The 24,910-nt window shown below is 43.5% G+C and overlaps 1 non-coding gene across 1 annotated transcript; it reads right to left on the bottom strand.

Annotated features, from left to right (window-relative positions):
* Positions 1–4,994: 4,994 nt before the first annotated feature.
* Positions 4,995–5,120, bottom strand: LOC142442122 (small nucleolar RNA SNORA3/SNORA45 family). The gene has a single exon (XR_012783368.1). It is a non-coding gene; the product is annotated as a small nucleolar RNA SNORA3/SNORA45 family (small nucleolar RNA).
* Positions 5,121–24,910: the final 19,790 nt, after the last annotated feature.

Below are 24,910 nucleotides of genomic sequence, written 5' to 3'. Positions count from 1 at the left end.
GACTGATTAGCATGCATATACATTGCTTTAATGTTTGGCTAGGTAATTTCTTTAGGTAAAAGTAATTCAAGATCCTGCTGTGCTCTTGGAATATTTGTCTCTCTCAAGAGTCTGAGGAATGGACATAGATGAAAGGGAACTTCTTTTCATCTAGATTTACTTTGAAACCACTTAATTAATGCAGCTGTCATCATAAAAGCTATTTCATATTAAAATGCTATCCATTTGTGAAATCTTGTTTCCTTGAAAGATTATGGCTGCCTCTTTCACTGTGCTTGAAGTTGCTCAATAGAACCAACAGTAAAATTAAGCAGCAAACCTGCTGGTCTAGGATTTTTCATTCCAAACCTGGCTCATGCCCAACTCTCAATTAGAATACAACAAAACCCTCACATTTTATCTACATAAAAACTTAACTCAAATGCTGAGCCCACAAACTCATGAAATGCAGATCTGGCTTCCTGATCAGCCAACCTGGATCTGTTCTGAAGCTAGGATGGATCTAGACAGCAAGGAGCAACTTTTAATTTACCCAGAATTTTATTTCTCCTGGCTTTATTCCTTGAACAAAATAACAGTGTGATTGCCAAACTCCATTTTACTCCTGGTTCACAAATACTTTACTGAAGTGAAACTATTTTCTTTTGTCAGGAGTCTGCTACAGCTTGCTGTGTTCCGGAAGGAGGAGCAGCCCCCTCCCACCCAAGCGATGAAGACTTGCTTACAAGTAAGAGCGATGCTCCTCGTTAGAGGAAGGGAAATGCCGGTGCTTAGTAGGTATCCTGTTCCTTGCCAGGAAACAATTGTACATTTTCAGACTCTAAAAGTACAGAGGGAGTGGGGATCTTCTTCCAGGTAAACCAGAGGAAAGAAAAGGGAAGAGGCTGGGGGGAGGAGGGTGTTAGGAGAGAAAGGAAGAGAGAAGGGCAGCAGGTGTGGCCTCATTGTTTAGTAAAGCTGAGAACCTCCAACACCAACAGGTAAGAACAAATCTCATTGCAGTGGAATGTTGGAATTGAACATCAAGTAACCAGCAGTGAGAGTTTGCAATGACCTTAAGCCAAGTTTCAAAGAAATTCTGCGCAGGTTGGAACTTGAAGGCACATCTGAGGAGTTCCCGTCTCCCTTCTTCGTCTTCTCCCTAGCTCGCGTGTAAGAGGAGACCCGTCTGGCACGTTAGCTCGCACGATTCCAGACTCACTCATGGGCTCTGAACACAAAGTTCCTGGGAAATTCAAGAAGAAATGTTTCTATGGAGCAAAAGTTAAAACATGCCTTTTCGTTTGCTTTTGTGTTTGAATGCTCTCCTCCTTAGTTAAATTCTGTACAATGGTGAATGCAGCAAAACCAGTGATGTTGCCCCAGGAGGAAGACAGAGAGGTTGTCAGGACCTCAAAGCATCTGAACTCTAAGCCACAACAGTCGCATGACCCAATTTTCCTTTCTTTCTGTAGAGGGCAAGTATTGGCCCCAACCTATGGATCTGGTCAGAAATGTAACATTACTAGTTCAAGCACAAATGATTCATACAAGACAGAGATTTCAGCCCAGTCCTGGTAAGCTTCAAACTCAGCATTTGTACATTATTCTAGTGGTCCTCAAAGGCCAGGTCATGGACGGGTGCTTGCCTAACTGTTACCAAACTCCACCTGAGTAACTTTGCAAAAATTCCTGGGCCCAACTCTCACACACCCAACTCGAATCCAACAGGTCTAGAATGTGACCTGAGATGCTTTTAAATATGTTTTTAATCTCAATATTTTTTCTGGAGCCAGACTTGGAAAATATTACAGTATATATCCTTCTAAAACATTTTGTTCAACAATTGATTGGCTTCTTAAAAAATCGGTCCTCATCCCCCAAATAAAACTATAATACATCTGCTACATTCAGGGGATGTGGTTCATCTTTCTATGAACTACAAAATCTGTTTTCAGAGTATTTTAAGTTCTAGTGATCCTTTAGAAAATAACATTCAGTTGCCAGGCAGGGGATGCTTTAGGATGAGAGCTCTGTGGACTGTCAAGTAAGCACTGGCCTGACTCTGTGGGAGAAATCTAAAGCTGCAGCGCCCACAACGATGCACAGCCTCAGAACTCCTACATAGGGATTATCGACATTGGAATTGACTTGATGGCAGTGGGTTTGGGTTATCATGCTCAAAAATTCTGATGATGCAACAGGTTGATGCTCTTTGTTAGTCTGGGTAGACTAGAGAAACCAATCCATGGACACGCATATGTGTGTAAGAAAGAGATTTATATACAAGAGCAATTGCACATTGAGAAAACATCTCAGCCCAGTCCAGATCAAGTCCAGAAGCCCGATATTAGCCCAAATGTCCGATACCAATCTATAAAGTCCTCTTCAGACTCACAAAACACATGCAATGAGGCTGAAATGTAGAAGATCACAGGTCAGTGGGTAGAAAGTCTTTGGATCCAGTGGCATTGGAAATATCGCAGCGCCAGCAGGGGTCTCGGCATAAATTCCTCTTCAGACTCAGGCAATGTAATGATGCTGAATACAGGAAGACCACAGGCCAGTGGTGGAAAATCTTGTGCATCCAGTGGTGGTGGAAGCATTTCGGCACTACCGTGGGTCTCCATGTGACTCCTCCAGCTCCAGGGCTCTGACTCCACCAGCATAGCTCCATGTGGCTTGTCAACAGGAATGTCAAAGCAGAGAGAGAGCGCCAGTCTGGCCTCCAGTGAGTCATTTATCTCTGTCGCACCTCCAAATGAGGTCATCAAGCTGTGACCTGGTTAACAGGCTAGACTCCACCCCTTCACTCTGAATCTCCTCAAGTGGACACCAGATTATATAACTACCACACAACTATAAATCACGAAAGAGCCATAAAACATAACATGCATCAACTTGAGGATCACTAACTTCAGCACCCATGCACAAAATACGAAGGCGGGAAGACAGGGGAATAAGCCCACCAGACGATCAGCGTGTGAAGATCTCAGCAAGCACTGGAGAGGTTCCACTAGGACGGAGATCCTGCGCCTCCTGGCAGCAAGAAGTTCAACTGCAAAGCGAAGTAGATGCAGGTTCCTTAAAGTGGAAGAGGAGCAATTCCTGCTGACCAATCCCCTTTACAGTTGGCCTGCAGCCAAACAAACCTCTTACCCCTCTGGCCTCTGCAGACTCAGATCGAGTGGACAGCTTGGTGCGGCAATACTCGGTACCCAAAGGACACTTTTTTCTTTTTCTTCCTTCCTGCTTTGTTCTCCAGAACCCTCCCTCCCTACAGGTCCCCCCTCCCCCCCACAACACACATGTACACACAGCAACACTACCAAGGAGCAAGAATCTCCACCCACATTTGTTTTTACTTTCTTTTAGTCTGTTTTTGTACTTTTGATCTGTTAGAATACTTTTCTAATTTTTCTCTTGTTCTCTCTCACTTGCTCTTCTGGTGTGAATCCACCTCCCTGAGACTCTTCAGCACCCATGCCCAAGCCATACCTGCGTCGTTTGTCTCTTTCGTCCCACCTGTTCCGTTCATATCCACCCATGATCTCTTTCTCCTCTCTTTTTGACCTCGTGGCATGTATCTTCATGAAATTATTCATTCTGATTACCCCTCTTAAAATGCATTTCCCCATTATTTTTACAAATCCAATGGCCTATCCAGACAGCCACTTATTATTGATAACATGACTTTGATTTATTGTCTCCCCCCCACCACCACTTCCCCTCCTTCTCCAGCTCTCCTCCTTTTCTCCATATCACGACCATCTGTTTCCCAGCTCCTGTCGGCACTCCCCCACGTCCGCGACAGAGCCAGTGATCTCTCCAGGACTCGGCCACGCCGCACTAATCGCGGCACCTCAATGCCAAGGGAACAGCAGTCAACCAGAGCAGAACCCGGAAATCAAGAAACACAAACAACTGAAAAACACGCAAATCCAACGGAGGACTCTGAAAAAGAGGCTCCGCAAGTCCCTGAAACAGAACTCAGAAGAATGTTGGCCATCATAAAGTAGAAGGCCACTGAAAAAGAAACTGCCTCAACTAGTGCATTGATAGAGTCACTGCAACACTGCGCTCAAACATACGAACAATCGTGAGGATGGAGCAGGACCCAGCCCAGTTTTGTTTGTTGGACAGAGATAGCATCGCTCGCTATGAGTCAGAATCCAGGTGACAGCACCTAGTAACAGCGTATAATTGGCTTATTTCGTTGTGGTTAAGAACATACCCGGCGAAGCATCCACGGATTCAGTCGTTTCTAAGTGCAGAGTTCAAGGACATCGGTTACATTCTTCACATTGAACAATCGTTCTCACCTTTTCCTGAGTTGGTTCTCCTCCGTGAACATGAACTTACCCTTCCATGTTCCTATCTAATCTTTCCAGTTACTATTGTCATTTCGATCTCTTAAAGATAGACTGGAAATTAGGGCAAGCCTCCAGGCAGCCATTCTTTATTAGTTAAACTAGTGTTGTTGTTTTTTAGAAGACGTCAGGGTTTGGTTTGCTTATTTGTTGAAGATTTACAGGTCATCTCAGAGTCCAGCCTCTGTGACTCCAGTAAGACTGAATTCCACGAATTTGTAATTCTGTTCTGCATTTCCCCTCTTTTGATCAGAATTCTTCCACAGACTCTCTGTTCAAAATGTTCAGTGATGGTAGTCAGGCGCCATCCAGGTCTTCCGGTCTCATGTCAAAGGAGGCAGCTTTTGTTTGTTTAAGCATTTTTAACATTTCATTAAATCTCCACGTAGCTTCAAGCCACCAGGACACAACCCTTGCCCACGTACACACACACTCGCCCACACACCCTTAATCTTCTCCCTTGCTCTGATGCTGAGGAATTTGGCCTTCATGGTGATGGCAGGTTGCTGTGGGAGTTTTCCCTTCCCCTGAATGTGATAGTAGCCCTAGAAGGACAAAGAGAGGGATTTGCATCGTACCATGCCAATAGGAATAGGTACAAAAGAAGTCTACCATTCCCACCTCCCAGGAGCCCGGTGGAGCAGAACACATTTCTGAGCAGCGCCCTGGTGGAAGCACTGTTTGTCCCACCAGTGAGTCAAGGCCAGCTGATCCTCTCTGGGGACTTCAGCGCCAAGACAAGACTTGTGTCCGGCTGACTCCAGTCTCAGGAGGAGGGGGTTGTTTTAAGGAGGCAATTAGCCATACATTTTATAACCACAGGTTTTATGTCCTGGTTTTCCTTCTGGTACTGCTCCAGGTGAAATAGAGAGCAATTGTGGTGCACTGGGTGACTGCCGCCTGTTTTTGTAAATAAAAATTTATTGGAATATTGGCACGGTCCTTTATGGACTGGTCTATACTGGTCTATGGACTGGCTGGTGTACCATATAAAGGCAATATTAAGTTCCCCGGAGTTTTCAGATAACTTACTGTTTGCAAAATCAGAAATATTTCCTACCTGGACCTTTCCAGAAAAGTTTTCTGAGCCCGGGACTAAAGAAGCATTTACAGTGAAAAAACAGAGAAAGTTCCCCTAGAGAAACACCACATATGTGCATACTTCTAGGATAGCCCCAATCTGTGGGGATTTTGCTATTTTTACCCATTTGCCTTAATTTTTACACCTGGATTGTCAACTCTATATTTCAACTTCATTGGTTATTAAAAAGGTCCTAAAAATCATGGATAGTCTTGTCATTCAGAGCCACTTGTTAGCACAGCATGTATCACAGGGGTGCAGGGGAGATCATATGAATCTCTGTTAATTCTCCATAATTCTCTTCATTTATCCTTCCTGGTCAAATGAATTCCAATTTCACAAATTTGTAGCTTGGATAATGGATTCAAAAAGGAAATTATTTTTTTCTTTTAATTCCTCAGCACCCACCATCTTGAAAATTGGTGATATTAATAAATATTAATCCAGGAAAATAACTTTTTAAAAGATAATCTCATTCCTTGCTATGAAAATAAGCAGTGGTGGGCGACTCCTATTGAGTGACCCAGACAAGATTTCCGAGGTTGTATGCTTTACAGCCTGTCAATCTTCCAGAGACCACCCCAGCTGTCTCCCTTGAAACAGCTGCCAGAGGGCGCTCTGCGGTTAGCGTCCAACATTTTCCTGACAGCGCCACAGCGTTTCTTATAAGTCTTATTAGTCTTTTCAAATCCAGGCAAAAATTACTAACGAACATCTTCTGCATTTCATATTCATTCGGTGGGCGGTTATGAGAGACAGAATCAACCGGAGGACACTTGGTTCCGCTTTGCAGTTTAGCAAGATACTGATATTTGAAAGTGCCGGCACGCCCTCCTGTGGCATGCTGCTGTTACTGTACTTTTCCATCACGAAGACGTTGGATGCAGACCTTTTAGGAGAGACCTCTCCAGCTTACATTTCACCTGTCGTGGATTCACAAGGAGTAGTTATCAACATTATAGGCGGTTACCCGCAGAATTAACTGCTACACATGTCCTTGAATATAAAGAAATTTTATTATCATTGTTTGATACTTATCCCGAGTTTTCAAGAACTCACATATTTTGGGTCCAGATGGCAAAACAAAACTAAAAAAAAACCAAAAACAAACCAAAAAACTACGTAAAGTCTAAAATTATTATATATTTCTATTATTATTAAAATATTAGTACATATTTTAACATCAGGTGTTCTGCTTTCCAACTTGAGCATGTGGCTCTGTCGCGACCATTTAGTCCACACTGACTCATACTGATCCCATATTTGTGTGCGCACATAAACAAAGAGCACATGAAAATTAACCCACGTAGAGTCACGAACAGGTTTGGTGAGAGTCACACTGACATCCTCATTTCTAGCCTCCTCCTTGCAAGTGGACTTTAGGTGCCTGGCCACCTCACGTTGTGAATTCATTGGCTTAGGCTGTAGGGCAATCCCTACGGATTGCTCAGATTCTATCTGAGCCCTGGGAGATCCACTCCCGAGTCATCTCTACACACAGCGCCAAACAATTTCCAGCTCCCGCCCAACCAGGCGATTCCAACTCATTGTGATGCCAAGTGTTTTAGAACGCACTGGGTTCTGTAGGGTTTTCAATGGCTGGAATCTTCTGGAAGCAGATCTCCAACATTTCTTCTGAAAACCTTTTGCTGATTATCCAAGCGCTTAATCATAAACACCAACCAGGGTCTCCGTGCATGCAGCGCACCTTCGTGTCTCCTCTGTTCCACAGTTTCTCTTTGACCTCTGTTCTTTCCATCCTATTCATGGAGAGTTTGGATTCCGGAATCCTGTCTGATTTCTAATGGATTTATTTATTTTTCAAAATAGGTTTCACCATCGAAGAGTTCAGCTAGGATCCTTGGGGCAAGTCCCTTTAATCCTCTCAGGCAAGAGTAGGCATCAGTAATATGGGATGTGGATGCTCAGTGCTGCCATGAGGATGAAGTTCAGTGGGCGTTAGCATGGGACTGGGCCATGGGAAGAGTTTAATAAAGGTCAGGATCAATATTACTCCTAAGTTTCTTTGCGTTCTAAGCATGCCTTCTTTCCTTTCATCAGCACCCTGACTTGCTGGCTTATTTGGGGCCTATTTTAAAAAATATTTTATTTGTTGGAGTTTGCCTTTTCTTATTATGAGACAATACAAACGCTGGATTTTAAAGTGGGCATCTTTGTTTCGGAACCCTCTGTGTGAATGAGTTTCCTTCTTGGTTTCCTTGTTATGCAGCCAACCCAAAGGTCAGCCATCCCAAACCATCAGTTGCTCGTCGGGAGAAAGAGGGGCTTTCTACTCCTTTGAAGAACGGCCTTCTCAGAAGCCCATAGGGGCAGTGCCGCCCTGTCCAACAGGTTTGCTGTGGGGTGGAATCTACTCGATGGCAGCGAGTTGGGGTTTTGGCGTTTTAGTTGGCCTGCTATCTGTAATGCAAGAATGATATTACACTATAAGGCCAATACCTAGCGATATATAGATATACAGATAGAGATGTAGTGGAAAATAGTGCTCCCGAAGTGTGCATCTTTGAAGGCCTTTTGTATTTGGAAAGCTGAAGTCTGCTTCCATTTGCCGGGCACACAGTAGAGCTACATTTTCATTAATCCTGCATCATCTCTCTAGCCACTGGTGGACTCAAAGCAAAGAAGGTGCCTTCTGCGGAGATGACTGCCTTTCTGAAGAAACCCAGAACTCCAGGTTCTTTTAGTGGGCTAGAGGAAGAAGGGCTGTGTTCTGACGCCAGTCAGTTTAACCCACTCTGAACAACTGCTCTAAATGAACGCCTGCTGCCTCCACGTTTATTGCCTCCTCTTTCCCTTTCATTACCTCTCTTAGATCGCACCTTCCCTTACTTGCCCTCTGTACATGCCACTTGGCACAGCTGTGGCTGTCTCCTGGGAGAGAGCACTTTGGGCCACCTCCCCCCATAAATCTCTTCTGTGGACTGGAGCATGCGGGCTGCTATCTAACCAGTGGGCCCAGGCTACCAGTGACGTGTGCTGTTCTGCTCAGCCGTGTTCAATACCTGTTGAAGTGTCGGCTGTGTGCTCTGCTCCAAGAGTGCCTTCACTGAAGACGTGTGCAAATAGTGACATCGTAATGTTTAAGGAATATGAAGGGCTGTCGCAGGCGCAAGTATGTACTGCTTGCTTATTCTGTGGTCAAGAAAGGCTATTGCATTTACCTAGGATTTTCTAATGGAAGTTGTTTTTGTGAGGAAAAACTCTTACATCTCGTATCTCTCCATTTTAGAAGAGACATAAATATCAGATGCAGTATGATATCTATTGTACCCAATGAGGTGGTTAGTTTATTGTGCCAACCTGGCTGATAAACACATGTGGGGTTAATTGAAAGACGGAGGGATAAATGGTTCAGTGAGCCTTGCCTTTTGAGTTCTCTGGTCTCTTGCTTTCTGATGGTCAGACCAGGGAGCAGCTGCCTTAGCCAGTTCCCTGCTTCAGCTGGCAAGGCTCACTTCCTGCGAGACATCCCTGAGGAGGAGCCACATGGACCTACCCAATATAGCCTTGGGTGCTGGAGCAGCCATGTGGAGACCCCTGCCAGCACTGAGATGCTTACATGTTCACTGACATGGCTCTCCTCCTGCAGTCGGCATCATTGCGTCTGTTTTGTGAGATGGAGGAGGACTTTGTGGGTTGATGTTGGACATGCGGGTTAATGTTGGACTTGTGGGCTTGGGCAGCACTGGGTTGGATGTTTCTTGAGGCACACTTAACTTTTATATAAAACTCTCTTATACGTGAGTTTCTGTGGATTTGTTTCTCTAAAGTACCCAGACTAACAGGCCCAAATAGGTGTTACAAGTGTTGAGGACATTTCTGTGCTCACTGCTTCCTCAGGCATCGAGTGACTTTTTGAGTCAGCTGGAGAAGAGTTGACTCGTGGACCCTTGTTTTCTGTTGTCTGGCAATACCCTGATACCACCTCACGGGTCTCAGCACTCAAACGTATGCTGAACACTTGATTCTGCTGCAGCTATTTGAAGATGTCTTGATCTCCTCATCAGTTGCAGCCATGAGTAAAACATTCTGAAAATAAGATGTTTTAGAATCAAGTAACTTTAATAAAACAGTTGGAGATCAAATAGATTTTGAGCGGTGCAGCTCTGGGTATCTATGATTGCTATCTATTACCTAGAAATTAAATGTAGAACTGCAAGATAGGATCACTATAGTAACTGGAAGGGCACTGGGATGTTGAAAGCGTAGGGCGATTTTAAATTTAGATCAAAGTGCGTATACGCCAAATTATCCACCATTCTCCTGGCATTAATTTTCTTCAACAGATTTTTCTTATCCTTTACATGAAAGGCCCATTTGGCTTGTGATGATTTTCAAAACTATTTAAACTAGCAAATTGTGTGGGTGGTTCTCATTGTTGCCATTTTGTTTTGTTTTCAGAGATAATATTTTTCCCAAATGTAACTGAGACCAAGTATGCCCCAGTGTTATTCAGCTCCGACTGATGGGTAAGTCGTGTACATGGCTCCTGCTTTCTGGAAACACACTTCTAAGTCATTCTTTCATCGTTTGTTTGTTTGAAGATCAGAATGCATCATCCGACCTGCATCGTGATTGTTTGCTGTGAGTCACTCTAAGCTGGTGTGCGATAGGATTTTAGTGGCGCTTTTTGTGCCATTAGCTTGCCTCCCTGCAGTTTACAGACTGCTCAAATGAGATCAAACAGTGGATGGCATTTGTCTTTTTCTAGGCATGAGGAAAATTAAACCCCATGAAGTGTCATGCCTTTAGGGAGCAGGGGGTTGTAACCATGGCATGTTTGACATCAAAGACAGAAATATTTCCCATCTCTGTTTACTGTTCCCAAATTCCAGACAGTTTTTATCTTCTTCTTGTTTTTCCTCCATCCCTTTTGCCCCTGCTCTCTGAGCTATAATGAGGGACCTAGAAATAGAATTGACTTTGATGTGCGTGTATTTTGTTTTTCAGGAAGACGTACCGTACCATCAGGCAGATGACGAAGGAGCCCTGGTGATGCCGGGATTAAACAGCTGGCTGTTACCTGCAAGGTTGGCAGTTGAAAGCACCTAGCAGAGCCATATACTTCTGTCAAGAATACAGCCCAGGAAACTCCCTGGTGCGGCTCTCTTCGGTTCCGTGGGGTTTCTGTGAGTCAAAGAGGGACTCAACAGTACCTGAGGGCGACAACAACAACGATGGCCAACTGTTCCTCACAAATGATTGATTCTGTTTCTTTGGCATTACCCACAGAAATGGGGCGTTGGCAATGTTACACGCAGTAACCTCCTTAAGGAGGGCTGTGTTTCAAGTAGTGAAAAAACATCTCCTGTTCGTTCTAGGTCCTGCTTCATCTAACCCTGTTGTTTAAAAATAACAAGTGCTCATGATTCAACTCCCAACTTAAGCTTTCAGGAGGAGTTAAGCTTCCTTGGATCATATTTCTGGCAAAGCTGAGTTAAGGGTGGAGAGGCTGTACTTTGTTTCAAGCCACATTCCCTGATAAACCAGGCAAGGCCACTCCCGTTGGAGTGGACGGGAAGTTCCGTCTTTCCATAGTTGAACACGGCAAGCTGGATACAGTTCATCTTGATCTTGTATCCCCCACTGTTCTCACTACAGTGCCCAGGGAAAGCAAGATACAGTTCCTTTCCAAAAATAAACCCTCTTACTAGTGACTGTTTATGCCAAACACACAGGCGTCCTGAAGATAAGGTGAAATACATGATTTCCAATGGGCGAGCTCAAAGTCTGTATAGAGTCTGACTTGGGGGGGAGGGGGTACCCGGGAAGCTATTTCTCTGTTGTATGCTTTCTCTTCCCTCGGCCGCTCAAGCTTTCCCAGTTTCCCCAGCCCACCTTCCACCATCCATAGAGCTGTTTTCTCCTTGGATGAGGAGTGAGCCAGAAGATCATCAAAGGCCTATAAATATACCTACGTAAACACCTACCCTTTCAAGTAGCTCAAATATGAATTCTTGCCACATGTGAACCTGGAATTATGGTAGGTGCTGGGAGCACAGATATGAATAATTCATAGCCACCATTCAGAATTTAATTGGAGGGCAGGTAGGGATCGGGTGGCACACAGACAAATAAAAATTAATGGAGGTACAGTCCTGTAAGAACTTGCATCTAGAAATGAACCAAGTATTGTGTTAGCTCCAAGAAAGGCTTTCTTCCCTGGGAGACAGGTGCTGGGAGAGTGCGAGGCAGGCTCCAGGACACGAAGGAAAGCAAGCACCTTGATTCCTTCTCCTGGGACATGGTCTCCCCAGAGCCAGACCCAAAGTGGATCTGTGCCATTGCAGACAATGGGCTCTCCTTCCACACCCAAAGTTTACTGACCATGAAGCAAACACGGTCACAGAATGTCTCGAGTGGAGATGCTAGGAAAGAAAGTGTTATGGATTGAGTCATGCTCCTCCCTCCCAAATATGTATTATGCATCCTAACTTCTGCACCTATGATTACAATCCTCCCTGCTTGCTAAAGACACGGGCTTCAGGTAGGGTATTTTGAGTCTCTAGCTCTCTTCTGATTTTCTCTTTTAATCCCCTCCTTGTCCCTGCTCTAAAAACAATTTCTCAGACATTAAATGCAAAAGAACTCAAAAGAGCTAAGGTAAGCCAGACCAAAAGGAGTAGGCTCCCTCCCACCGGAGCCCAAGGCTGGATGCTGGTTTCTCTGCTCAGAGCATGGAAGGAACAGCTGGTGTGGACGAAGGTGGGTCCTGGGTGAGCAGTCATCCGTCCCCGCAGGGTTGTTCACAAGGTGGCACTGCTAACAGGGCCAGGCTGTGTCCTAAGTGGTACTCATTGGCTTTGTCAAAGAGCTCCTTTTTCCAGTCAGCTGGAAACGGAACCCATTCGCAGCTCCGGTTCCTGTCCCCTGGCCTTGGACCCCATTGGAGCCCAAGCCTAAGGCTTCAGCTCAGCCCCCAGCCCGCAGACACCTAAAAGCAGCCTCCAACCAGGCCAACATGGTAGGTGGTCAGCACCAGGAGACAAGTCTATCTATTTGAGAGATATAAAATGTAAAAGAGAGAAAGGATAGGGGAGGGGAGAGTGATGTCACATGAAGATCATCCAGGGGCGAAAGCTCAAAGATTCAAGTCTCTTCCTCTAGAGCCAACAGACCAAAACCAAACCAAAACCAAACCAAACCCTCCTCCTGGAGCCAGCACTCTGAATTCTGATTTCCAGTCTCCCGCATACTCTAGCTTCCCACACCACCCACTTGGAGTATTTCTGTTGTAACAACCCTAGATGAGTGAGACAGAAAAAGAACACTGGTTTGAATGAGTTTATGGTGCACAGGCCATAAACTTGTTTGTCATTTGGTCGATCCCAACTTATGACCCAACCCCAGGTGTGCCGTGCAGAATCAGTCCATCAGGATGTCACGGCTGTGAACGTTTGAGAGCAGAGCAACAGGCTTTACCTCCAAGGTATCTCTAGGTGGGTTGGGGTTGCTTGGTATTATTTTTGTATTAGCAATCCGGGAACTCTTCAGGCCACAGGACACTATGGAGTTTTGAAATATTTGAAAGCGTATGATAGATAAGGAAGTTATAAGTTTATCCTGCAGGAAGAAGCAACTGAAAGAAGCGGGGAAGGTGGGAGAGGAGACAAAAGAAAGACATCTGATTTTTTAGAACTTTGTAGTAGGATTAAGCGTGGACTGGGTAGCGGGGAGGAGACGAACCAATCAGGGTACAGGGTAGCAACGATGAAACACACAACTTTCCTCTAGTTCTTAAATGCTTCCTCCCCCCACTATCATGATCCCAATTCTACCTTACAAATCTGGCTAGACCAGAGGATTTGTACACTGGTACAGAGAGGAACTGGAAACACAGGGAATCCAGGACAGATGAACCCCTCAGGACCAGTGGTGTGAGTGCTGATACCTGGAGGATGGAGGGAAGGTGGGGTGGAAAGGGATAACCAATTACAAGGATCTACATATAACCCCCTCCCTGGGGGATGGACAACAGTAAAGTGGGTGAAGGGAAACGTTGAGCAGTGTAAGATATGATCAAATAATAATAATTTATAAATTATCAAGGGTTTATGAGGGAGTGGGGAGCGGGGAGGGAGGGGGAAAAATCAGGAGCTGATACCAAGGGCTCAAATGGAAAACAAATGTTTTGAGAATGATGGGGACAACAAATGTACAAATGTGCTTGACACAATGGATGTATGTATGGATTGTGATAAGAGTTGTACGAGCCCCCAATAAAATGTTTTAAAAGAAAAAAAAAAGAATGGGTTGGGATGATGAGTAGAGTCCAAGTTACGTACTGATAGTTGTATTAAGCAGTCTCGAGTGCTATGGAGGGCCATGCAGGAGACTAGGAAGGACGTGGTTGCCATCCCGTGGGATAGAATTTTCCTCAGTGTGATTTTGGAAGAAATACTGTCCACAACATCAACAAAGGCGATGACATTCTGCCATAGGTATCTTATAACAATGGAAGGTCTCAGTACTGCTCCACTGATGGATAATTGCTCTTGTCAGTGTTGATAACACTCGCCACTTGTCTACAACTTCATCACTCTCTAGTTGCTTGAATGTTGCTGTGTTGCTGAAAGTTATACCTGTGAGATTTCAAATACAGTAGGGTTACCAATAGGGGACAGACTAAGAAAAACTGAGAAGAAATATCTGATAGTGGGAAAGGGGGAACTGATTAAAAGGATCCACATGTGACCTCCTCCCTGGGAGATAGACGGCAGAGAAGGGGGGGAAGGGAGACTCTGGATAGGGCAAGATATGACAAAATAACAATCTGTGGATTATCAAGGGCTCATGAGGGAGGGGGGAGCGGGGAGGGAGCGGGGGAGGGGGGGAGGGGAAGAGGACCTGATGCAGAGGGCTTAAATGGAGAGCAAATGCTTTGAGAGTGATCAGGGCAAAGAATGTATGGATGTGCTTTGTACAATTGATGTATGTATATGTGTGGATTGTGATAAGAGTTGTATGAGCCCCTAATAAAATGTTTTTATAAAAAAGATCTGATAGTGTAGTTATTTAAAAAGGGAAGAAAAGTCCAATGGATACCTCATGAATAGCAGTGGAACATTGTCAGATGAGCCCTGCAGGTGGGGAGGAAGTCAAAACACGACTAAAGAAGTGCTGCTTCCTAAAAGTAGGATTTGCCTTAGGGTATCAATGAAATAAAGCTTTGGAAACCTTCATTTGCTGATGTAGCATGACTCAAAATGAGAAGAAACAGCTGAAAACACAGTAATAACTGGAGTGCAAAATGCATAAAATATGAATGTAGGAAAACCGAAAGTTGTCCAAAAATTTTAAGTGAAGATTTTCATCAACTTCTGCAGTCTGAAATGAACCAAACATAATCATGATGCATTGATAATTACCAGTGATACGAAGGCAACAACAATAACAAAAAGAACTAAAATCAGTATTTATAGCATGCTCAAAGTACTTTTCAGTTGATGAAATAAATGGTTTTAATTATGTGCTTGATAGAAGTGAAGCGAAGCCACCTTTGTGGGAACAGTGTGCCAACACATACAGCCTGGGCCAGCAGGCCCTGTGTAGCACTCAGATCCCAGAGAGCTCTTCATGGGCGACTGTCATCTGACCTGCCATCGGAACACATCACCTGGAGTCTTTCATGAAAATGGTGATTCTCGCGTTAAGAAGTGAGAGCTAAATATTCCCAAGTATAGTCAGGCTGTGTCTCCTTACTAAAATATTTTTGTATAATTAGGGAATATGGTGGTGTGAGCTTTTGCAAGAACTACCTGAGAAGAGGGTAGTGGATTGAAAATATAGAGCTGGAGCCCTGGTGCGCAGTGATTATGAATTGGACAGCTAATCACAAGGTCAGCAGTTCAAAACCACCAGCTGCTCCAAGGAGAAAGATGAGGTTTTCTACTCCAGTAAGGAGTGAAAGTCTTGCAATAATAAAATTAAACTATGATGAAGGGAAAAGTAGCAGAGCTTTCATTGTGAACACCCAATTTCTTGAAGGCAACGTAGGACAGATCAACCCTCTGACAGATCCCCTCTAGCCACAGGCAAGGGTCTCTAACAGCTTTACTGTGAGGCAGATTATTTCATATTTGATTGTGGCGAATCTACACAATATGAGACTTGGTCAGTCGACCTCCCTCTTGACCCAACCTGAATTTGCTCTAGGCTGAAGTATTTCTCACCTGTTCCCAGGACAGAAATTTTCTCTTTGGTCTTTGCAATGTTGATGGTGGTCTTTTCTGTTACACTTCGCTTGAACTTTTATCTTTGTATGATTATTGATTTCGTCTGGCCATTTTGTTTTTGTTTCTTACTGTTTCTGTTGAGTTTCCCAGTTTGTGAAGCACCGGAGGATTGGATACAATGGTTTATGGTGGAAGTGGAGAGAGCATGGGTGAGGTGGGAAGAGTTAGGGGATTTGGGAAGCAAACAATGCAGGATTAGGGAGGGAGTACTAGGACAGATTGTGATGATGCATATACAACTCTTTTTAAAAGTGATTTAATCATGGAAGTGTATTGTATGTCAATATTATATCAAGAAAACTACTTAAAAAAGAAGAACTTGACCAATGGTTACCAAAGGTGAAGGCAGAAACGTTATTGCTTAGGGGATATTGAGTTTATGCTAATGACTTTGAGTTTATGTTAATGGCGGTGGAATAATTTGGAAAATGATATCTATAATGGTTGTACAAACATGCAGAAGTTGTTGAATTGGAGAATGTTTTGCTGTGTATATTTTTACCACAATTAGAAAAAAATACATGAATAACAATGAGTTATGTTTTAGAAGTGAATGTGGTGGTAATTGTACAACTCTTCTTGATATGATTGAATTACTGGATTATATTTGGATAAAGTATATTGTGGATAACACAATTTGGGTAAATTGTGTTGGACGAAATGCTAATAAAATGGTTAAAGAAAAAAATAGTTACAGTCTTGGAAACCCATGGGGCACTTCTGCCCTGTCCTATAGGCTTGCTATGAGCTAGAATTGGCTGGATGGCAGTGAGATTTTGAGTGTATCTTTCTCTAACCAACAGAAGGTTCTAGTATAAGGCATTGCAGGCTAAAATACTTTCTCAACACATACTCCTTAATGAATCAGTGTCTTCATTGATGAGTTCATTGATCTTGTCACAAGGGCAGTAATATTGGTCAGAATATTTAGGAATGCTTTAATTTCCAGAACCTCCACCAGATGTTGCGTCATGCTTCTGCATGCTAACTCCCACACTCATTTTTAATGTAATGTATTTGCCTGTGTATTTGGAGTTTTATTCATTTATATTCTCTTTCATTCATTCTACGGGTATTTATTGAACAGCTCCTAAGTGTAGGTACTGGGTCAGGCACTCAGAATTCAGTAGTAACTAATGTAGTCAGTAATGACGTGGCTCAAGGGTCTCACAGTCTCAGAGGGTAGAAACATAGTAAAGGACCATGTGTGACTTTAAATTTCCTAGTAGCTCATTTGAAAATTATATCGGTGAAATTAATGTTAGTATTCTTTTTACTAGCATTTTCTTTATACTTAATAGTACTTGTTCATCTTATTTAAATAAATAAAATGGTTTAAGCCAATACATTGTCATTTCAACAGATGATCAGTATTAAAAAGTACTGAGATAGTTCACATTAATTTTTGTACAAAGTCTTCAAACTCAGGAGTATATTTTCTTGCACGTCAGCATTTGGTCTGTGTTTCATCACTTCTCAATTTAGACAAGTCGTATTTCAAGTGCGCAATATCCGTGTGTGTCTAGTGGATACTTCATTAGACAGGGCAGGTGAAGCAAGGGATACTTAAGGGTTGTCATTCCATTCTGATGCGTGGCAACTTCATGTACGTCAGAACAGAACTTTGCCCCAAAGGATTTATAAAAGCTGATTTGGGGGAACCTAGATCCCTAGGCCTTTCTTCCAAAGTGCCTCTGGATGGATTCAACTCGATGGCAATTTTTTCTTTTTCCTTCTACCAAGGATATTTCAAAATTTATAAGAGTTTCACACAGACTATTCGAGAATGGACCATCTGATATTTCTTGACAATGATCTTTGCTGATCTTTATTCTGACTACACTTATGGGGTCTGGTAAAAATAGGCTCATTCGAAATACCTGTTTTCTTCCAGCTGTACAAAACTCTTGATCCACAGGAGAAAAATAAGTACTTTTTCAGTTACTTATTGTTGCGAGATGCTATCAATTTAGCTCTGACTCATATGAGCCCAAGAACAATTGAACAAAATTCTGCCCTGTCTCAGACCATTCTCCCAGTTATTGTTATATCTGAGCCATGGTTTCAGGGCAACCCCTGTGTCAATCCCATCTCCTTCAAGGGCTTCCCTGTGTCTTGTTTGTATACAAGAAAAACAAAATTACTGGTTGATAGTTCAAATTATCCTGCAACATGGAAAGAGTCCAAACTCCTTAGCATGCAAGGCATATCCTTCCAATTTTACCTTCATTCCATAGTAGTGCTGGAACAAACTCATACCCGCTGTGAAAGCCAAGTCGTAAATGTTCACAAATTTTGTGAGCCAGAGGTTAAACGTTGAAATCCAACCTGACCCACTGTTTTCTACTGATTCTGCCTCAGTCCTCTAAAGGACATCATAGAGCTGTTCCATAGGTTTCAAAGGCTCTAAATCTTTACAGAAGATGACTGGCATAACTTTGTTTCATGAAGCAGCTTGTGGGTTCAAACTGCTGACCCTTTGTTTAGCAGCCAAATGCTATCACCACTAAGCCACTCAGGCTCCTTTGTTAAACAAAGCTATCATTAAAATTTCAATTGTATAAAATGCCCTTACCCCACCCCCTTTCCACATCTCCCTAGAATTCCCAAAATACTTTGTACCTGACTATATTGTTTCAAATCTAATATTGTTCTTAATTGTTCTTATTAGTGTATCCTTCAGAATTATAAGGTTGTCAATCCCGTTTCTCACTCATACTTGCTTCCCACACCCCTAGCAGACTTCCCCTAGAAGAGAACTTGAGACACTAGAACATGGAAGGAATTCAATACGTGTTTGGTGAATAAGTGGGTAAGTGAAGAAATAGTTATTGGAAGTTAGAAGCTTTTTTTTCTTGCTACCCTGGGGTCAATCTACAACCCAGCAGAATGCAGCTTCCTAAATCAAGTTTTACATTTCTAAGAACCCAAATGACCAGCGATAAAAAGCGATTTTCTTCCCAAGGAAAAGTAATTTAGGAGGCTTAAAATTCAGACCAGAACCAGTAATGAGAGTAGTAATACCAGGAGTGGGAGGGGAAGATAGGGTCGAAAGGGGGAACCTATCACAAGGATCTACATATAAGTTCCTCCCTGGGGGACGGGCAACAGATAGTGGGTGAAGGGAGATGTCGGACAGTGTAAGACATGACAAAATAATAATAATTTATAAATTATCAAGGGTTTGAAAGGAGGGGGTAGGGAGGGAGAGGAAAAATAACGAGGAGCTGATATCGAGGGCTCAAGTAGAAAGAAAATGTTTTGAGAATGATGATGGCCACAAATGTACAAATGTGCTTGACACAATGGATGGATGGATTATGGTAAGAGTTGTACAATCCCCCAATAAAATGATTTTATACAGGAAAAAATATTCAGACCAGATATAATAACAAGAAACAAAGAATCTTTAGCAACCCTTGATGTTCAATGGTGCAAAAGGGCAAGTGTTCAGCTCCCAAGTTCAAATTCACTCAGGTGTTTCAAAAGAGAAACTCGGCAACATACTTCTATAAGATCATAGCCATTGAAGACCCTAAGGCACACAGCCCTTCACTGAAACACATGGGACTACCATGAGCCAGGATAACTTAATAGCAACTCTTTAGTTTGGTTGAAGGTTTGGTTGTTGGTTTTGAATACACAAAAATCTCATGACCAGTCTCAACATCTGTGGTACAGTGACCTGACCAGGAAAGTCATGTGGTTGCTTGGTAACCCAGTGCAAGACTCTCTTCAACCCAATTAGCATTTTGGAGGCACAGTAGGTATGGTGGTGACCACATGAAGGGCTGGTGTTCAGTAAGATTTGGGGGTAGATTGGTGGATGGTAAAATAGTCAAATATGTTGTTAGCTTTATAGATATGTCTGGGAAATAGCTTTTTTCTGGTCTCCCAGAATATTCTGGAAATATAAATGTGGTAAAGATTGGAAGAAAATAAAGATAAAAAACCACTGTGTTTTGACTTTGGACTATGCACCCCAATTAGGGAATTGCCTGGCCTAATTTTTGATTCCATAAACATCATCGGGGAAGTAATCATTGTTTTGCCCACAACAAGAACCAAGTGTCACTGGGGGCACCAAATGACACCATCACCCCACCACCAAGCTGGCACTGGCAAAGATGTGAGCTATTTGCAGAGAGCATGCCTCCTCTGCCGTGGGTGGGCAGCAAACCACCAGTGAGATCCAAGCTGCCTGCTTCGAGACAGGGTTGCTAGGTGCTTCGGAAGTGGAGTCTGGGAGGGGGACACTATTTCCCTGGCACTTGTTATTTTACACAGTGGCAGTTTCAGCCTAGAAACAAGATCAAAGACTGGTGACTGAGGTGTTGGGGACAGTGGGAGGTAAGTGCCCTATGGGGCAGGGAGAAGCAGGGCTGATGCTTTTATCAGTCGCAGGAGAAAAAGGTAATGTGATTTGGTTTCACCATAATTGCTTAAGCAGCCTGGGTGAGAACTAATTACGCGCTCACTTGGCTACAGAGAAATCCTATCTCTTCCCTTCTCCAGAATGAAACTGAAATATCAGCGTTGCGTCACCAGAAATCACTCCGATTGGTGGCTTTTCTTAAGGAGAGCGGCATACTCTGGCTGTCTAAAAGCCACTGGAGTCTACGCAGAATCAGAAAGTGATATCCTTCTAAGATCAAATATTTCCAGCGCTCCTTTGTTACCTGAAAACTTGGAACACATTCCCATTATGACAGTGGAGAGGAAGGGTTGTTTTAGGAATGTGGGTGTGACGAGAGGCAGAGAAGGAAATAGAGAGACAAGTTATAGGCCTCAAGTCACTACCATGGCCTGTTACATTTGTTCTCAGGAGAGGTCCTGGGTTGCAGAACCACACTGTTGATTAACGACGTCTTGACACACTAGAGCTTTTAATTACCCTGTTATCAACAAAATTGTGTCCCACAGAAGACATATTAAAATTCTAGCCTCCAATACTTATAAATGTGAGCCTGTTTGGAAATAAAGTTTTTGAGGATCTTATCGATTAGCTTAATGTAAGGTTAGATGGGAGTAGACTGGGTTCTAATCCTCTATGATTGGTGTTTTTATAATAAGGAGGAAGATTCAGAGATAATGTCCATGTGAATATGCCTGCACAAACCAAGGGGACATCTGGTGCTCCCAGAAAATAGAAGACGGGTATCAAAGTCTTAAAAGGAAACCACAAAACCAGCACCCTGGTCTCTGAATCCCGGTCTCCAGAACTACATGTCAATAAATTTGTGTTGTTATAAGCCACCCATTTATTGTATTTGGTTATGCCAGCCCTAGGAAACGAACATAGGCCCTGAGGGGGAGTACTTTTGCTTAGAAAGGAGGCTACCTAATTCTCAAAACAGCAGAGCTACCATAGGAAGTCCTCAGAATAGGCCTTGAATTCTATCTGGATTTGTAGTACAATTACAGATGTAGCTGAAAATGAGTAGTGCTGTTTTAATGTGTTTATTTGAACTAAATATGTACTCTAAGACTGAAATGAGTTGACAGACGGCAGTAGAAAGATCATGGCTTCAAATCCCGACACTTCTCTGATGCTTACTTACTGTGGTTACTGACCTTCTTCTGGGTCTCAGATTCAACAAAGTCTCCATTCTCATGCAGGATCTATCTAAGGTTGAGATGGACTATGGAACGTGCCTGCACAGCACAAGAGGGAGAGATTGGTTCTGTCTCCCACTACGAGAAGGTCTTCCCTGAGTGCTTCAGTATGCACAGCCCTGTGGGGTTACACAGATGCATGACATTTGTCTTCTTACTTAGAAACCTCACTGTGATCGAGTCCATGCCGGCTCATATAGGTCAGCATCAACTCAAGAGTAGTGAGCTTTCTTTGAGTTAGGAAACTAAAGTCATGCATGTTGGGTCTATGTGACCCTCCTGGAGGATCACAAGTCAGCTGAAGTGGCGGAGGATGGGTAGAACTGTCTGAGGGAAACAGCAACAAAAAGCTGACACCATGTAATTAGCAACTAAATTGTGTGGTGCAAATTCTAGGTGGTGTGGGAGTTCAGGGAAAGGGGAGGACAATGAGGGGTGGAGCAATAGCTTCACCCACTGAACAGAAAAACAAACACGGGTGATTTGGCAACTGCTAAGATTTACGAAGAAATCGAGCTGTAGCATGAACAAGACAGAGGGTCAGCGCACTGAGACTTGTTTTAACACTCAGAAAATATGCAAAGACAAATAATTCTAGTCATCTGTCCCCCAAAGTTTGTGTTTCTGTAAAGATGATAACCCAAGAAAACCCTGTACCACATGGCTGCCTTAATAAATTAGCACAAACTAGGTGGCTTAGAATAACATTTTTATATTCTTTTATTATTAAAAGATTGTTTTATTGGGGAATCTTACAACTCTTATTACAATCCATATTTGTACATATGTTGCCTCATTCCTTTCTAGACATTTACTTTCTATTGAGCCCTTGGGATCAGCTCCTCTTTTTTTCCTCCCTAGCTCCATGCATGTTGGTGATCCCGTGATGGATTATAAATTATGATTATTTTCATATCTCACACTGACCACTGTTTCCCTTTCCCCATGGTTTCTGTTGTTCTCCCCCCTGGAGGGGGGTATGTGGTTATGCATTGATCATTGCAATAGGTTCCCCCTTCCTCCCCTTTTCTCCTCCCACCCCACACTCCCTCTACTCTTCTGGTATCGCTATTCCCATCCCTGTTCCTGGATTCCGTGTGTCGTGAGCTCTTATTTCTTATCTATACCTGTGCACATGTATAGTAGAGTCTGAAGTGAGAAGCAGCACTGGGGTCATGATAGTGGCGGGTGAGGAAGCCTCCGGGAACCAGAGGAATAGTGTGTGTGTGTGTGTGTGTGTGTGTGTGTGTGTGTGTGTGTGTGTGTGTATTTCATCAGTGCTTTACTGCACCCTTGTGGTCTCATCCCTTCCCTGTAGCCCCTCTGTGGAGGATGTTCCATTGTCTACAGATAGGCTTTGGGTCTCTATTCTGACTCCCCTTGTTCTCAACAATATGCTTGTTTGTTGTGGGTATTCTGATGCCTGTTACTCAGTCCCGATGACACCTCAAGATTGCACTGGCTGGTGTGCTTCTTCCATGTGGGCTTGTTGCTTCTCTGCTGGATGGCCGCTTGTTTAACTTTAAATGGGGAGGGTGAGCAGCACAGAATGAAGTTCACCTTCAAACTTGTTCAACTTCAACTTGTTTAACTTTGTGCTGGGAGGGTGAGCATCACAGAATGCCAGTTTGTTAGACCAGTGTTCTTGTATTGAGGGAGGGTGTGAGCAGAGGCCCGAATTTTATCCACTACTTCAGTGTATTGCCATATAAATATATGTACATAGGCCAATACCTCTATCTTTATGAATAATTCTATTTACATTTGAACACACCTATGCTTATACCTCTAGCCATAGCTTTGCTTCCTAGATCTGTCTTCTGTTTCCCTTTGCCTTCCTCCTGCCCTATCATGTTCCCCTATTTCTACCTCTTAGTACTGCCTCTCAGCTAGATTGCTGTTGCTTCAACACCACCAGGATCTCTATATCTTCCTTGTTGTTGGTTTTAAATCCCCATTGGTTTCCCTGTCTATGGCACTGTTTGCTCACTGTGCCCTTCCCCCACACCTTCTCCTCACAAGTCTCTCCAGGACTGTCTGCTCCCTTGCTTTCTCCTCAAACTTGCTTCTCATGCCTGTCTTATTTAAGTAGGAAAACCAACAATGACGTAGACCAAACAAAAAGAAATCAAAAGATTGAAAAAAGAAAAGGAAAGAGATAAACATACATAATTCCAGGTCTGTCCGCTGACCTTCATGACTATCTCCCCACTGGTCCGGGGGAATTCCGGGAGCTGCCCCTCCTAGTCTGAAGTCTATCTTGGGGGCTCTTTAGGGGCTTTGTGGCTTGGCTTTGCTCCAGCTGCTGATCTGTTATGTACCCTTCTTGCCCCACTGTGGGGAGGGTAGGGTGGGGTGGAGGGAGGAGGGTTCAGACACCACTACCACCCCACCCAGTGTCCCCAGTATTGTCCTCTGTCGCAGTGTGCTCCAGTAAGGAGACAACATGTCATGAGCTGTTGTTGGCCCTACAGTCCTCTCTGTGCCTTGGCAGCTCCATGCAGGGACATTGTCCTCTGGGCTCGGTGTGCCGATATGGCGTCTAGACCGACTCTCCCTTTCTCTTTTTCCTACTTGGTTTGCTTCCATGTGGGTGTGGTACGCCGGCCTCTCTCCCCAACCTGTAGATTTAATGGTATACTCTGTCGCACATACTTCTAGGGAGAAGGGTCAGTTTGGCTCTGGTTGGAGCTGGCCCTGTAGCCCAATCTTTACATGCACTCCTCCATGTGGTTATGTTGCCCTCATGATCTGATGCGCTGTGATGGGGTCTGTATGCACACTCTAATTCTGTGGAGACATAACCAATACTCTCCCCCTGGGTGAGTTAGTGCCCTGCTCCCCCCATGCCATCATCTCATTTTTGCCTCTCCCTTTTCCCTCCACCATCCCCCATTTCCCCTTCTTTGTGTTGGATTAACATGTACCTCCTTGGGTTTGGTCTGACCTCCACCTGACTGCGTGTACCTCAACATGTATATTGTGAGATAAGTGTCTTTTCTTCTATACCTGTAGTGCTGATTATACTTACTTCAGGGGACTCATGTTGTACCTGTCCTTTTGTGATTGGCTGACATCGCTTAGCAAAATTTCCTCCAACTCTTCCCATGTAACAACATGTTTCATGTGATTATCAGTGTTTTTTAGTGATGTGTAGTACTCCATTGTGTGTATGTGCCAGAGTTTATTAATCCACTTGTCTATCAATGGAAATTTGTTTCCAACTCTTTGTGATTGTGAATTGCACAGCAATAAACATTGGAGTGCAGACAACTGGTCATGTTTTATTTCTTACCTCTTCTGGGTATATGCCCAGTAGAGGGATGGCTGGGTAGATCAATTTCCATTTTCTTTAAATATCACCAGATTGCTTTTCACAGAGGCTGTACATATCTACACGATCAGGAGGAGAATTCCTATCTTGCCACATCCCCTTCATTTGTTGCTCTCTGATTTTCTGATTTGGGCTAACCTCAAGGGTGTTAGATGGTTGTTTTAATTTGCATTTCTCGGATGGCTAATGATCGGGAGCATTTTCTCATATGTTTATTGGCCATACGGGTCTCCTCCCTAGTGAAACTTCGCTTTAGTTCTTTTGCCCACTACCT

The sequence above is a fragment of the Tenrec ecaudatus genome, chromosome 2 (genome assembly GCF_050624435.1).
Source record: "Tenrec ecaudatus isolate mTenEca1 chromosome 2, mTenEca1.hap1, whole genome shotgun sequence".
Classification (NCBI taxonomy): Eukaryota; Metazoa; Chordata; class Mammalia; order Afrosoricida; family Tenrecidae; genus Tenrec; species Tenrec ecaudatus.
The sequence above is the reverse complement of the archived record's forward strand: the minus strand, read 5'-3'. Positions and strand labels throughout refer to the sequence as shown.